The sequence below is a fragment of the Myxocyprinus asiaticus genome, chromosome 25 (genome assembly GCF_019703515.2).
Source record: "Myxocyprinus asiaticus isolate MX2 ecotype Aquarium Trade chromosome 25, UBuf_Myxa_2, whole genome shotgun sequence".
NCBI classification, from domain to species: Eukaryota; Metazoa; Chordata; class Actinopteri; order Cypriniformes; family Catostomidae; genus Myxocyprinus; species Myxocyprinus asiaticus.
In genome coordinates this window covers 17,561,758-17,578,516 of record NC_059368.1, presented here as the reverse complement: position 1 = coordinate 17,578,516, position 16,759 = coordinate 17,561,758, and positions in this window count along the sequence as shown.

Below are 16,759 nucleotides of genomic sequence, written 5' to 3'. Positions count from 1 at the left end.
AGATGGCCAATTTATCAGGGCTGGTATGATGAGCCAGAGGGACCAGCATGGCACAAAGCCCTGCTGATACTGCAGTCTCATTATATGCCTTCAGCCCTGATGGTATAAACCTACCGCTTCACATTCAACCCCTGCGCTCTTGCTAACAGACGTATGCAGTGATCTGTTTCACAGGGCCCCCTCAGACTTAGACTGGCTGATTATTCAAAAGGATTTAAAAGGGATCTGTTTTTGGTAGCAAACACACTTTACATTGGGCACACATGTTTGGACTGAACATAGACTTATTACTCTGCTGCACAGCAGGAAGTTGAGCTGTCTGCTTGGAACTTACCCTGCAGCCTCTAATACTTCTTACCATTCTGGGTAAATTTTGTGCTCTCATTATGAACTTGAGAACATATTATTTAACATACAGTAGCTCAATTTGAAAAGTACCCTTTAAAGTGCGATAACTCCACTCAGTGTCAAAATATCTCAGTGGGTTTTAAAACCCTGAAAGCCCTGTAATATATCCTCTACTAGACACTGATCCAAAACCATTTAACTATAAGTGACAGATATGAATAACATGCACTCAAATGAAACACTACAAGGCACTGGAGGTTAAAAAACAATGATCGCTAATAAACACTGGCTGCTGCTATCGATTTGTTCTTTTCTAAATTGTTTTGTTTGATTGTCTGGCTGTTTCTTTTCTACAAGAGCAGTGTAATAAAATGAGATGTAATGTGCCCAGCGTCAGATTTGCTGATGATGCTCATCTGCACCTTGTTTATGGATCAAATGCTTGATCCTACTCATCTATTTGTGGATTTGTATTTCTCTGAAAATCAATAGCCACAGACTAATGGGTTATTCCATCTACAGAACAATTTACAGATATTATAGGTCTTATATGATAGCCTCTTGCTACTGGCACTGCTAAATTCATACTCATTTTATGTTTGCATCCATCCATACATGGCAATACTATGAACATAGATCAGGCATTCATGCTGAAAGAAATGAAATAAAAACTGGTTTGAATGGTTTTAAGTATACAGTATATCCGTTAGTACTGAGGTCATCTATATGCTAGTGTACTAATTAAAGCTGACAAAATGATCTTTTAGCAGATTTTGAATATTTTATATTATTTTGAATATACACGTTTAATATTTCCCACCCAAACTCCCTGTTTAAAAAAATAAAAAATAAAAAAAAATACATCAACACAGGAATGCAAACTGAGCATATAAAGCAATTTCTAGGGGGGTTAACAGCTTACAGCTGAAATGTCAAATTGTAGCCAGATAATTTCAACTAAAGCTGCAGGTAGCCAAATACTGTCCACAATTTTGCAACAGTCCCAGCAGGTGGTATCAGTGCCAACCTGTTAGGTGTGAACGGCAAACTGTATCATGTCTGGATTAAAGGGCCGCTGGCCTTTCAAAAGCTAAACAAGGCCTAAAAATTAAACTGTGAGCAGACAGACATGCAAATAATATCCAATCTGTCACTGAGGTCAAAGTGATTTCTGGAAATTGCTCATGAAGTTAAATCGGGACCGCAAAATAATAAGTGTACAGTGTGTGCTGAAAAAACAATCTCTGTCTCGCTTTATCATTATACATGCAACCTAGTCTCATAGAATGAATGTTACTATAGAGACTAAACAGACTTTTACTTGCCGTGTTCTACATTTCTTGGCAGTTTCCTGGTGAAATTAACACTAGAGGCAATTCAACAACTGTGCGTTTTATTCACTTTCACACAAATCACAACTACAATGGCTGATTATGATTTTATAAACACTTATTTTTCAAACTATTACTCAACAGCTATGTTAGTTTATCAGAAAAATTTTACTATAACACTTCATTTGAAAAGCAACAAATTTTAACTCTTCTATTACAGACCCACCTACATTTACATACTTATTCCAATGTGATTAGCTTCTGCAGTAGCTCATCTCATAGAGGGCTGGACTTTGAATTTGGAAGTCCACAGCTCAAGCACAGCCATACAAGCAAGCTGACAAGTAAGAAGAAAGTGTTAGGGAAGGAATATGAAATCATGGTGCGAATTACGGGGTCTATTTTGCTATTTTGCGAATAACCAGATTGGAATCTTAGCCGATGCAGATCTGAGAAGATCCCTTCCTGTTCGCTGTAACTCCGCCTCAGCACGCACTTCAAGCACTGTAACTTCGTGCTTCAAGTCCTCGCAAAACTGCACCGTTTAGGTTTTGGTTTAGGGTAAGGATATCTGGTTTGTTTACCTCTCATTTGCTTTTAGGACACTATTGGTTAGGTTTAGGTTAAAGTTTTAGGTTAGGGAGGTACATTTTACTAATTAAAACCTCCATCTAATATTTCACTAATTCTTGAGGGACAAAACATGTCCTACATACAAAAGTCCTCTTTATCTTAAAAAAACAAAACGTTTATAATAATAAAAATACTTTCAAAGTGAAATCTAAAGGAAAAGTGTATACTTAGGGCATTTATTACTTATATTTTAAAATAATTTTATATTTTTTTTTATTTAAATGCATGCTCTATACTTGGAAGCACATGTAATTGAACCTGTCCTCAGCAAGAGTTCACAATTTTAAACTGCCAAACAACATGTTTAAAAATGCAACAAATTCATATATATAAATATCAAATGAAAGGTAGGGATCTGTACAATATCAAACAATACATCAAGTAAACTTTAATTGATATTATCCATAAAAAAAAAAAAAACTGCCTATCAAATTTGTGTCCTCACTTTGCATCAACTCAGTCAGATTTTTTTATAATCCTGAATAAATCAGACAATGTTATGGTCAGGAATAACTCTGAGTACCCCTTTCCCACTTCCTGCTCATGGTGGATGCAATAGTAGGACACGTGGTCTGGTAAGTTTTATATTTTATTTTTATATTTAAAAAAAAAGTCTCTGCATTCACAACTTCAACATGTTAACACTGTCATTCCCATTATGATCATTTCTGTAAAAAATTGTACAATTATTTTGCCATTTTAGTTTAGGTTATAATGGCAGCTTTATCTGAGGACAAAAACAAAATGGCTCCAGAGTACAACACATGGTTAAAATGAGAAAATAGTCCATTTTGTCAACTCCGTCAGAATTTCCAGAATAGTGTGAAAATAGAAAAAAAAAAATAAAGACTTTAGACTCTTGTTGGATAGATCAAATTAAAATAGCATGCCTTTTAGTGTGCCTGACGAAGTTGAAACAAATTACAGTAAGATGTAAGTTATGAAGTGAATGTCAGTTTTCAGAAAAAAATGTTTTGTTTTTGTTTGTTTTTTATTAAAAAAAAAAACAACCCTTACATGACTCATTAGCTGAGACCGTCATGGTTACTTTCGTAACCTCCGTTCCCTGATGGATGGAACGAGACGTTGTGTCGATGTAGTGACACTAGGGGTCACTCTTGGGAGCCCCAAACACCTCTGATCTTTTTTTAAAAGGCCAAAGAGCATTGGCGAGTGGAATTTGCATGCCACTCCCCCGGATATACGGGTATAAAAGGAGCTGGTATGCAACCACTCATTCAGGTTTTGTGCTGAGGAGCCGAGATAAGGTCCCGGCCATTTCAGTGGGTAGTTCAGCGTTGTGGCAAGAGGGACACAACGTCTCATTCCCTCCATCAGGAAACGGAGGTTACGAAAGTAACCGTGACGTTCCCTGTCTGTCACTCACTTGATGTTGTGTCGATGTAGTGACACTAGGGGTCCCTATACAAAACGCCACAACTAACTGAACTGTGTTTTACATGAAGTGGCGGTGTGTGACGGGCAGACTGCTGTGTGCCTCATAGCCAGCACACCAGGCCGTCACGTAACCTCCCCCAACATTCTTTATGAGTGTCAAACAGTCCTTCAGGAACAAGTCTACTGCCCAACAAATAGGTGGACAGGCTAGCCCAGCCGAGGCCTCGTTTCCTTCTCTTTTCCCCCCAAAAAGAGTGGAATTTGTTAACTGACTGGGAGCCCTAAGTGTCTATGTCACGGGGGTGTCACTCCCAAGGGGAAGACACCGCGGAGACCACACACCGCCCAAAAAGGGGGGGGGGGTATTTTGAGTGGAAATATGTCACGTGGTCTTTGCCGAGCCTTGTCGGAAGTATGTCATGTGGAGAGGTCCCATGATAGGTCCAACCAAAAGGGGGAGGAGTTTCTACAAAGCATGCCCAAGGAAAACGCAGTTTACTGACAGGGAAACGATTTTGCGGAAAATATCACATGGGGTTGCCTTCGGGGGAACAAGCACATGCGGAGCACCTACCGCAGTTCAGGGCCTCATTAGCGCACTTACTGAGCCGGCAGCGAGTTTCTACGCAAACTCAACTGTCACAGGGCTAAAGAGGAATGTCATCCAGGGATCACAGTCTGTGAACACTACTGGGAGTCAAGAGCACATGTCTTCCCCTCAAGGGAGGGGAAAGGTGCTATGCACAAGAGGTACACCTGACCAGTTGTCCCAGAACTTACCTGCTCGTGCCTGCCACTACTCGGGACGAGACCGGCTCAACCCGGAGATTGTAGAACCTCGCAAAGGTGTTGGGTGCTGCCTAGCCCGCTGCTCTGCAGATGTCTGCCAAAGAGGTGCCACTGGCCAGGGCCCAGGAGGCCGCCACACTCCTGGTAGAGTGGGATCGTAACCCCGCATGGGGTGGCAGTTCCTGAGCCTGATATGCCATCATGATGGCGTCAATGACCCAGTGGGAGATCCTCTGTTTGGAGAAGCACTTCCTTTCCGCTGTCCAAAGCAGACAAAGAGCTGCTCGGAGCTTCTAAAGCTCTGCGTGCGATCCAAATAGCTGCGTAAAGCTCCACCAGACACAGCAATGCCAAGGCTGGGTCTGCCTCCTCCTGGGGCAGTGCTTGCAGGTTCACCACCTGATCCCTAAAAGGGGTCGTGGGAACCTTGGGCACATAGCCCGGTCGGGGTCTCAGGATCACGTGAGAGTAACCCAGACCAAACTCCAGGCACGATTCGCTGACAGAGAACGCCTGCAGGTCCCCTACCCTCTTGATGGAAGTGAGCGCAGTCAGGAGGGCAGTCTCCAAAGAGAGTGCCTTAAGCTCAGCTGACTCCAAGGGCTCAAAGGGAGCTCCCTGTAGACCCTGAAGGACTACAGAGAGGTCTCATGGGGGACGAGGTACGGTCTAGAGGGGTTCAACCTCCTAGCATCTCTCAGGAACCTGATGATCAAGTCATGCTTCCCCAAGTACTTACCATCTACCGCATCGTGATGAGCCAAAATAGCAGCTACCTACACCTTCAAGGTGGAGGGGGACAGCCGCCCCTCCAAACTTTCTTGCAGGAAGGAAAACACCGATCCGACTGCGCATCTCTGGGGGTCTTCGCGTTGGGAAGAACACCACTTAGCGAACAGACGCTACTGCAAGGCATACAGGTGCCTCATAGAGGGAGCTCTAGCCTGAGTGATCGTGTCTACCAACGCAAGCGGTAGGCCATTTAAGTCCTCCGCATCCCATCCAAGGGCCAGACGTGGAGATTCCAAAGGTCTGGTCATGGGTGCGAGATGGTGCCCCGTCCCTGAGAAAGAAGGTCCTTCCTCAGGGGAATTCGCCGGGAGGCTGTCGCGAGGAGTGTGAGATCCGAGAACCATGTCTGGGTGGGCCAGTAGTGTGCTACTAGGATGACTTGCTCCCTGTCCTCCCTGACCTTGCACAGGGTCTGTGTAAGTAGGCTTACTGGGGGAAACGCATACTTGCGTAGTCCAGGGGGCTAGCTGTGTGCCAACACGTCAATACCAAGAGGTGCCTCGGTCAGGGCGTACCAAAGTGGGCAGTGGGAGGATTACCGGGAAGCAAACAGGCCTACCTGTGCTCGACGGAATCGACTCCAAATCAGCTGGACCACCTGAGGGTGGAGTCTCCACTCTCCCCTGAGGGTAACCTGACGTGACAGCACGTCCGCTGCAGTGTTGAGGTCGCCCAGGATGTGAGTGGCTCGTAGCGACTTGAGGCACTGTTGACTCCAGAGGAGGAGACGGCAGGCGAGTTGTGACATGCAATGGGAGAGTAGACCGCCTTGGCGGTTGATGTATGCTACCATCGCTGTGTTGTCCATCCAGACCAACACGTGCTTGCCCTGGATCAACGCCCGAAACCTCCGCAGGGCGAGCAGTACTGCCAACAACTCTAGGCAGTTGATGTGCCAACGCAGCCGCGGGCCAGTCCAGGAGCTGGCGGCTGTGTGCCCTTTGCATACAGCACCCCAGCCTGTCTTGGAGGTGTCTGTTGTAACCACGACGTGCCTGGAGACCTGCTCTAGGGGAACCCCTGCCCATATAAATGCCAGGTCAGTCCAAGGGCTGAAGAGGCGGCGACAGATCGGCGTGATGGTCACGCGATGTGTCCCGCAGTGCCATGCCCATCTCGGGACTCGAGTCCGAAGCCAGTGCTGAAGCGGTCTCATATGCATCAACCCAAGCGGTGTGGCCGCCGCTGAGGATGCCATATGCCCCAGGAGCCTCTGAAAGTGTTTCAGTGGAACTGCTGTTCTCCGTCTGAACGCCTTCAGACAGGTCAGCACCAACTGTGCATGCTCGTTAGTGAGGCGCGCTGTCATCGAGACTGAGTCCAACTCCAAACCGAGAAAAGAGATGTTCTGAACCGGGGAGACCCAGTTGACCCGAAGCCCCAATCGGCTGATGTGCCGAAGCATGTGGTCCCTGTGTGCAAACAGTAACTGTCGAGAGTGAGCTAGGATCAGCCAGTCGTTGAGAGAGTTGAGGATGCGGATGCCCTCTTCCCTTAGCGGGGTAAGGGCTGCCTCTACGACCTTCGAGAAGACGCGAGGGGACAGGGACTGGCCAAAGGGGAGGACCTTGTACTGGTACGCCTGGCCTTCGAAGGCAAATGCAGGAAGGGTCTGTGTCAAGGTAAGACCGAGACGTGGAAGTACGCGTCCTTCAGGTCTACTGCCGCGAACCAATCTTGATGCTGGACACTTGCTAGAATGCGCCCCGAGCCCATGAACCAATCATCGAGCCACGAGGGTTCCGGGGAGAGTGGAGGGTTTCACTCTAGCCCGACACTCGCAGCCGCCCGGGAAAGCATATCTGTAATTTCCGTGTCAGCCTGGGACTGGGCGACCATTCCTGAAGAAGGAAGCCCAGTCAAAGCCTCTGCATCTGACTGGACGAGCCCGCTCTCTGATGCTGTGCTCAATAACTCATCCTCTTCCCGGGCTCTGAATGAGGGGTCGAACTCGCCCTGAGACGAGCTGGCGATCTCGTCCGATCACACGACCGGGGCAAGCAAGCGTGCTGGGGAATGGGAAGTCCGTGAGGGGATACCCGGCGGAGGTGGTCCCATTGAGGTCCCTAAATCGCCCCCAGTGCTAACCGGCACGGCCTCATACCTGTAGGTAGAAGGACCGAGGCGGGGAGCCGCTGGGGTGGCTTTCTTTCTTATGAATGCAAGCTGCGACCGCAATGTTGCCATGGTCATGTTCTCGCAATGAGGACATGATCCATCCACGAACGATGTCTCCACATGGGCACGTAAGACAGCGATCGTGGCCGTCAGAAGCGGAGAGATAACGACCGCAACCAGGAATAACACACAAACGGAAAGGCATCTTTAAAAAGACGCGTCTTTAAAAAGACATTCCGTGTGTGCCACTCTTTCAGAAAGAAAATATACTCTATTAGAATATACTCTTTTAAATGTTCTGCTGAAGCACCCAGGGATGTTCTCTGCAAACCACAGATGCAGAGGGGGAGAAGCCGCTGAAATGCGCCGTAAGATCCAGCAAAGAGAGGTGAATGAACTCGGCGGATGAATTCAGCTCAGTGAATAGAACTGCTCGGCTCCGAAGAGAAAATCTGAATGAGTGGTTGCATACCAGCTCCTTTTATACCTGTATGTCCGGGGTAGTGGCATGCAAATTCCACTCGCCAATTCTCATTGGCCTTTTAAAAAAAGATCAGAGGTGTTTGGGGCTCCCAAGAGTGACCCCTAGTGTCACTACATCAACAAAATGTCGAGTGAGTGACAGATAGGGAAGTTTGTCTGCACATATATCCATTTCAAATTTAGTATTAAATAATAAAAACTCATATTTTAAACATGTTTTGTCCCTTATCTCAAGAATCAGTGATTTACCTTAAAAACCTTGTCTGATTGTCTGATTATAACACAATTTCACTCGCTTTTGGCACCCCCACTGGACATTTCACTGGGAAACTGCAGCGAAACATGTATTAAGACACGTAATTTTATTTTGCAAAAACGTTGCCACGGTCATGTAATGTTCATGAGATCAGGCTGCATACATTACAGTAGACACCTACAGCAATCTGTTGCTAGAATGTCATCTTCATTCATTTTAAACTTGAAATGTGTAAGCATTACAAAGAATAAATTATGTCAAATGAGTGTCTACTAACCAACACTGAAAGTATCCAGTAAGATGCTCCACATATAGGGTTGGCAGCTTAGCAGCATCTCTCCCTCTGTTCAGTGGGTGAATGCTAGCTATCTGTCTGCTTGCGCTAATTAGCAGTCTCATCCTGTCACCCAGATGCCTTCAGGAAGAATCACACATGTACACAGACATGCAGAGGGAGCAGCCAAGTGAATATGGCAGTCACTAGGTAAAGGACTGCAATCTTGCCAGTTGGTGTGTGTGTGTGTGTGTGTGTGTGTGTGTGTGTGTGTGTGTGTGTGTGTGTGTGTGTGTGTGTGTGTGTGTGTGTGTTTGTGTGTATGTGTATGTGTGTGTGTGTGTGTGTGTGTGTGTGTGTGTGCGTGTGTGTGTGTGGAACAACACAGATAAACAGAATTCCCAGAGCTTAAAGGCTTTTAAGAGCTTTACTTTACAATGTTTGGATACCTGCAGAGCCTACAAATGCCACTAAGCATGATCCTTGCTCCTAACTCTGAAATTCTGACTCCAAACCAACTCTGCCTGAACTAAAAATTAAAGGCTTTGTTTGGCTTCTAATTAGAATTCTTTATCAGAGAGTTGATGCAAATGTAACAGCAAAATTATGAAGTTAAATTTTGATAAAATGTATTGCCATGATCACTAATGCTCAGAACAGTATGTCTGAGAATAACAGCTTGTACTTGCTTCTGTTCTGTCTGAAAGAACAGATTTTGCTGTATGCTGTCAGATAAAATGTTCACAATTGATTTAACAAAAAGCTTTTCAGAGAATACTTCAGTGGGCATAGTCTGAAAAGTTTTGTCATGCTTTTTTGTTGGAACTTAATAGAATGCCTTTGTCTGGGTATATGTACTCAGTGACCCTCTGTTCAAGTAAAGGGCTGATCCTTCTTGAAGAGATCTGAAAGAAATCAGAGAAAGACACTACAAACTTAGGATAAGAAAAGGGAAAATAAAACCATTCCTTGCATGCTTGCATTTTGTTCAATTGTGTTTCAGATCAGCTAAGTAGCCCTTCTGTCTTCTAAAATGAATCATATGCAAGTAGGGCTGCAACGGTACATGTATCCATGCCGAACCGAACTGATACAGGGCCTTCGGTACGGTACACGCAGTCACACGAATGATTACATATCTCAGCATGCGTGAAACCAATATTAAAACAACATATAACAAACATAACTAAACTAAAATGAAAAAAGATTGCGGAGCAACACAGGACCGCACGGAACCAAAACTTAGTAGAACAGAATACCACACAGTACACTAGAAACTGCGGATCAGAAAAATGCAAGCCAGAGATTGAAGACCCACTGCCATCTCTAAAATCTGTTGTTTGGGAGCATTATGGTTTCGCAGTAAACTACAGGAATACTGGGCAACGAGTAGTGAACAAGTCGAAGTCTGTGTGTCAGCTCTGTTTGACCGAAGTCAGGTATGTCTCAGGAAGCACATCTAACATAATGACTCATTTGCAGCGACATCATCCACATGTGTCTCTTGAGCTTACGGGAGCATAAACAGCCTGTGCAAGTTAGTCTCTCACCACAGCATTCAAGCAGCCTCTCTCTGCAAGCTCAAACAGAGCTAAAGTGATAACGAACGCCATAGGAGTGTTTATTGCTGCAGATATGCGAACATACTCAATCGTTGAGAATACAGGATTTAAGCATCTGCTTAACGTGCTTGAGCCCTGTTATAAAATTCCTACAAGAACACATTCAAGCAATTCTGTAGTGCCCACTCAATATAATCAAGCACACGCTGTAATTGTCCAGCAGGGGACGTTCTCAATGCTAACAGATCTGCCCTCTCCTCTGATAATGTGGATATTCTGATTTCCCTGAAAAAGAACTGTAACAGAGATCATATTCTCAGGGCAAATGGAGAAGTCAGGAGGCAGCGGAAACAGTCAACATGAGTATTTTATTACTCTTCAGCTTTGTTCACAAAGGGCACTTAGTGGTCAAATAATCACACACAAATGAGTCAATCATTCTTGTTGCACACACAGGAAGAGTTTCTCTCTGGTCCCTCTCTTTCTGCCGACTGATGCTTTTTGTCTGCCTTTTCAGGTCTCCCTCCGCCATCACTATAACAAGAGACAGTTGTTAATGATAATTACAGCACAGGTGACAAGCCTTATCGCTCTCCCTCTCCCGCAGACAGACACACGACCACGCCCCCAACCCCACATACTCCAACTGCCCGACTCAGGCAGGGGCAACATCCGGCCTGCCAAATCCCCCCCTATTTCTGGAGAGAAAGGCAGCCACAGCCATCTGCACCCCCGGTCTGTGGATCACCTGAATTTAAACGGATGAAGCGCCAGGTACCAACGGGTGATCTGCACGTTAGAGTGGGGCATGATCTGAGCAGTGGGTGAAGGCCCACCTCAACAGGTAGTAGCGGAGGGTGAGGACAGCCCACTTGATCGTAAGACAATCCTTCTCGATGGTACTGTACTTTGTCTCCCTCAAGGAGAGCTTGCGACTTATGAACAGTACCGGCTGTTCCTCCCATCCCACCTCCTGCGAGAGCACCGCCCCCAGTCCCCTGTCAGATGCATCAGTCTGCAAAATAAAGGGGAGAGAGAAGTTAGGAACATGTAAAAACGGCTTTTAGGAAAGTCTATTGGCATGACTCCGTCCACTGGACCAGATCAGGGGCCCCTTTCTAGTAAGATCAGTCAACTGGCTGGTGACATCAGAGTAACTAGGCAAAAAACTTTGGTAGTAGCCAGTCAATCACTGCAGTTTTGTTAACCTGGGATCGCACCTGGCCGTGACTCAAGTGGAACCCCAGATACCAAATTTCCACCCTCCCAATTGCGCACTTCTTCGGGTTGGCCATTAGTCCTGCCCGTCGCAACGACCTCAGGACAGCTCTCAGATGTTGCATGTGCTGCTGCCAGTCATTGCTATAAATATCATCTAAATACACAGCGGCATATGCTGTATGAGGTCTGAGAATTTTGTCCATGAAACGCTGAAACGTGGCCGGGGCCCCGAACAAACCAAACGGAAGAGTTTCTCTCTGGTCCCTCTCTTTCTGCTGACTGATGCTCTTTGTTGGCCTTTTTAGGTCTCCCTCTGCCATCACTATAACAAGAGACAGGTGCTAATGATAATGACTTACCGCTGTCCATCTCTCGCAGACAGACACACAACCACGCCACCATCCCCACAAGAACACACGTGAAAACTGAGTGATAAAGTACAAGTGGTGAGCTGAAAGGCAAAAAACACAGAAATCTGCACTGCTAATGTCTTAATTTTGTTACAGTTATTATAATTGCATTTTTACTTTTTTAACTTTTATTATTATTTATGTTTTTATACAATGTGCATATAAGAGGCTCTTAAGTTTTGTATTGTAATTTCGTTGAAGAAATAGTGCAGTCATGTGTAAATGAGCCTTCACAATAAGAACTGTTGCCCATCAGCCACTGTTTTCAAAATAAATAATTTAAAGAAAGATTTTTTGTTTTCCCTGCTGTACTGAAACCGTACTGAACTGTGACCCCAAAACCGAGGTACGTACTGATCCGTGAATTTTGAGTACCGTTGCAGCCCTATATGCAAGACAAAGTGGTTGAGAAGCAAAAGAAAACTTAATGAAAATATTCAAACTCATTGTGAGATATGATCCCAGCATTAAAAACAAACTAAAGACAATTCCTATAAATGCTGCTAAGCCCCAAAATACAGAAGGAACTGCTTGAATGTAACGCTTCTATGTTATTATGGAAAATTCAGCTGAGCTACACTAATCTCTGTTCACCATCTCTAAAACGGGAACTTGCTTGACTCTGTTTAGACAGAGATAAAATTATCACTATCCTGGAATGTAGTACATTTAAATACCCAACTTCTTTGATTTATGATGTAGCAACACCCGTTTATGTTCCATTTATGTTCCATTTATATCTATTGAAAGTTTAGGTTTTTTGTTGTGGAAAGCTTTCTAGCAGTTCGCTGTTAATAAAAAACTGGATATTTGATTTTGTGGATACAGGGTCTTGTTTTAAATTTATAAGTTGTAGTTTAGTGCTTTCCAGCAAACATGTTCTGTAGTTAGTGAGCTGTGAATTGGCCCAAACATATAAAATGATATTTTCTGGCTACACCACTGGCACACAACAACATGGAACAGTAAAGTGAGCGCATCTCACACAACATACAGAAAAGGCAGCAAAGAAGAATAAATTGAACATAAACATTATTGGTTCTTCTGTGTATTGTCAGCACGGCAAATTTGAATGAATGAGAATTAAGATCTATGACAGTCTTTGATTATTTTTTGCAGGTTTGATAATATCCACTTTTTACCCTGTTTTAACCTCTCTTTTTATATATTAAAAAATAAGCTGATTCATATACTTCGGAGGGTAGAATTTACACACAAAAAAATCCAATTTCAGAGGGCTTTGAACTAGTTGTTTGAAATCAACTTTTGGACTTTTGCTTCCAAATTTTATCATTACTGAGATATAGCCTTTGTGACAGCTTGACTTTCCTGTGCGATCTCCCTTAGAGTATAGTTTAACAAATTATTTTTATTAGTGGTGGACCGATATGGGTTTTTTAATGGCCAATGACAATGCTGATATCCAGAGAGCAGGGTGAACAATAGGTGATATAATTCTGATATTTCACACAAATTAATTTAGTAAATAACATATTCATAAAATTGCTAAAAAAAATAAATAAAAAAATATAAAAAAAAGATGAATAAACTCTTATTTAGCACAATATTTACCCAAAATTTCACACAAAACTTTAACTTTGTAACAATAAAATAAGATTGTGTTTAAAATGGTAGATAGCAGTTTCTTCTGAATTATGTTTAGCCATCCAATATTAGTAATTTATTTGCACAAAAAGAAATTGTTAATATATTAGGAAGAAGGAAACAACAGTACACACAGTAGTCTAGCAAACATGGATGGCATGAGCGCATTAGCAACTGCATTTTCTCACAAAGGACCAAATCAAACCAATTGTACTGTGCACAGTGAATATAACATTAACTCGTAGCGCACGTGAAGCGCTTAAAGTTGTTCTCACGTGCTGTTGCGGATCCACAAGTGTTGCCAACTTAGCGACTTTGTCACTAGATTTAGCGACTTTTCAGACCTCTTTAGCGACTTTTATTCAAAAAAGCACCTAACGACAAATCTAGCGACTTTTTGGACAACCCTTAGCTACCTTCCTAAAGAAAGTTGCCAGTACTGCCCCGCGAGAGCGTGGTCTTGCTTTCCTGCCCAGACTCGGAGGAACACCTCTCTCTGCGTCTACTCTGTTCAGTGAGACTGACAGAGAGAGAGAAGTGAGCAGGCGAGAAGACGGAGCAGCACAATCAGTTGACCGCACGGCAGCTGACATAGACGTGAATGAGCTGCGCATGTGCAAACAGCGTTGTCAAGGACCAATCACAAATCTGTATTGTTTGCTCCCTTTTGTTTTAAATTTAAAGAGTTTAATTTGACCGTTTATTTTCATAATTTTCATGCACTTAATCACAAGAGATTTTAAGACAGTTGTTCATTCCTGTTTCTGAACTCTCTGAATTTAGACACTTAGACAATAAAATAATGAATTTTTGTAAATATGCACATAGTGGTTTGTTATGGCTGAGCGCTGTGTGAGAGAAAAGATAAGAAAGATTCTGTCGCTTCTAACTTTCTCTCTGAGTGATTGATATATATAGGGAATTAATAGGGTATTACAGTATGTACGGTAAGCACTGAGAAGCAAACACATGTAAAGGGCGGACACTATGCAAAATGCAAATGAGACACGATGACGTCACGAATATGCTAATTAGCGTATGACGTCATCTAGCGACATTTAGTGACTTTTCGAGCAGGCTTTAGCTACTTTCCATTGAAACTAGTTGGCAACACATGGATCCACCAAGCAGCAGACAGTTAATATTTACATGGCCCGGATCGCCTGCTTGGATTGTCATGGACTAAGTATTATGCAGTGGTGGGCCATGCATTTACAGTCTAGGCCTTCAGTGTGATTCATGTCATTAAAAAAACACAGTTTCACAATGAATAAGACACCCTATGCCTTTGGGCATCATACATTATGTCACAGCTAACTAGTAATACCAACTTACATTTTAGAAACACGTCCACGCACGAAAGTCAGAACTTGAAATGACACTTAATGCTCAAGCAAGCCTAATTTGAACTGCAGCGTGACTGTTTTGTCAAATGAACGCCTCAAAAACAGACATTCAAAAATTATAATTTTTCATATGAATCTACCAAGGAGGTCTGTAATACCTGGAAAAATCTATCTAATAATATTTGCGATTTAAAAGTTGCTTGCAATAAATTTCATTCCGTCAGGGTACACGGTTATGCTGTGTTCCATTCTAGTTGGATGAGGGATATTCCTACTTGATATCGCCGACCATAAATGCATTCCATTCCCCGATATTCGATAGATGACGTTTAAGGAAACAAAACTGCAACGCTCCCGTTAGCTTAGCAGGAGTTTGACTCTCATTAGAGATGTCTCCTAGCAACTCAACTGATAAACAATGCTGCAGCGCTAGCATTTGTGCTTCAGGTGTATGATTACTAAAATATATTATAATTTACCATGTTTTATACACCTGTTTCTGCAGGCATTTGTTAAACAAGCTTTAATATCATGTAATGTGGAAACGAACTAATTTATCGATATTACTTAATAAAGTGAATGTTTATCACTTACTTTGTGTATCTTCCAGAGTGTCGTCATGTTTGTGTGAAATCTTGCCCCTGCATCTCAGGGTTGAGAATTTCTGCACGAGCCTACAAGTTGTAATTCTGATTTATAAATGCATTCCATTGCACTTTTCCTAGTAGGAATTTGAAAAATCAGACTTTCCGAGTTGAATGGAACGCAGCACTACTTTTCAAAACTTGATCTGACATTGAATGCTCAAGCAGCCTAATTTACACTTAGAAAACTCCTGATGTTGCTATAACAATGCAAAAAACACTTACCAATTTGCTTGAAGTGAAAATCAGTCCTCCTTTCCTGTTTAATAAATTAAGCAATCACATGGTCATGCAGAACATCTTGTGTTTTTAAATCCATAAGGATCTCTTTCTCAACGGCAATACCAGCAGTGATGACAGCCGAATCATCAGACAGCTTGATCTTATGCTTTTCGCTCTTGAATTACGTACATCATTAAAGCGTGATTGCGTCACTCAAGGCCAGCTAGAAGGCCTCCACCGTGACATATCCTAAAGATCACAACCAGCAAGAACAAATAAATCAATCTGATTGGCTGATGAATCTGACAGTCTGACTTCAGTTGCCCATTCATTTGCACTGTTGAGGGATTCTGAAGAAATTCTGAAGGCCTGAAAGGGTGGAGCTCAAACTCACACGCTTTGTGAAACAGTTGTCACACTTTGCTTGTAAGCATCAAGGAATAAATTCTGATTGGATAAACTTTTCGTTTTTCTCTATTTGTTTGTAGATTAACTAAGAGTGGAAAGTGATTAAATATACATAGGCAAAAAGGTGATTGAGAATGAAAGGATGAACAAGGTTTATTTATTTGGCATGTTAGGCCAGCAGAGAAGGCTTTGCTGGCCCTCAGAAATTGCCACTGCTATTATGTAACATTCGTAAATCAGAGGAACTAAATTTTGGTCCTGGCTGATAGACGCTTCAGAGGAACATATTATATGAGCGCTCGACAGAAAGAAAACATTGGATTTTTGTGAGGTTCCTGAATTACTGTACATCTGTTTAAACGAGATATCCGCATATTTGCAGACAGTATATGAGTATGATATTTTCCTTTTTATCATTAGACAAGAAAGTTATATTATTGAGGTGAGAGAGGGAGAGTGAAACACGCAAGCACTTTAACATAATTTCTCAAGTAGATGATTCTCAGCGCCAATTAGCCAAATGCAGATCATTAACAAATTCAGAACATTGACAGATTTATCGGCCTCAGCCACTTATTATCATAGTTATCTTTTTACATCTTTATCCAGTTACTTAAAAAAAAAAAAGGTCTCCAGTACAAACATCTCTTTAATAAATCAAATATTTAGAGGATGATGAAAACAAAATGAACACAACCTTGAGAAAGAACACGATGAACCAGACTAAAATAGACATGTTCAAGATGCCTACTTGTTATTCAGCAAACATTCCAACAAGCACTTTACTAATTTCTATCTATCCACCAATCTGCACAAGAAATACCTCAAATCACCACAGACTTTTACATCACATCATCATAAACTGTAAATGATGTTGTGCCTTTGGCAACATTATGTCCGAGTCTCATCATCCTTCCAA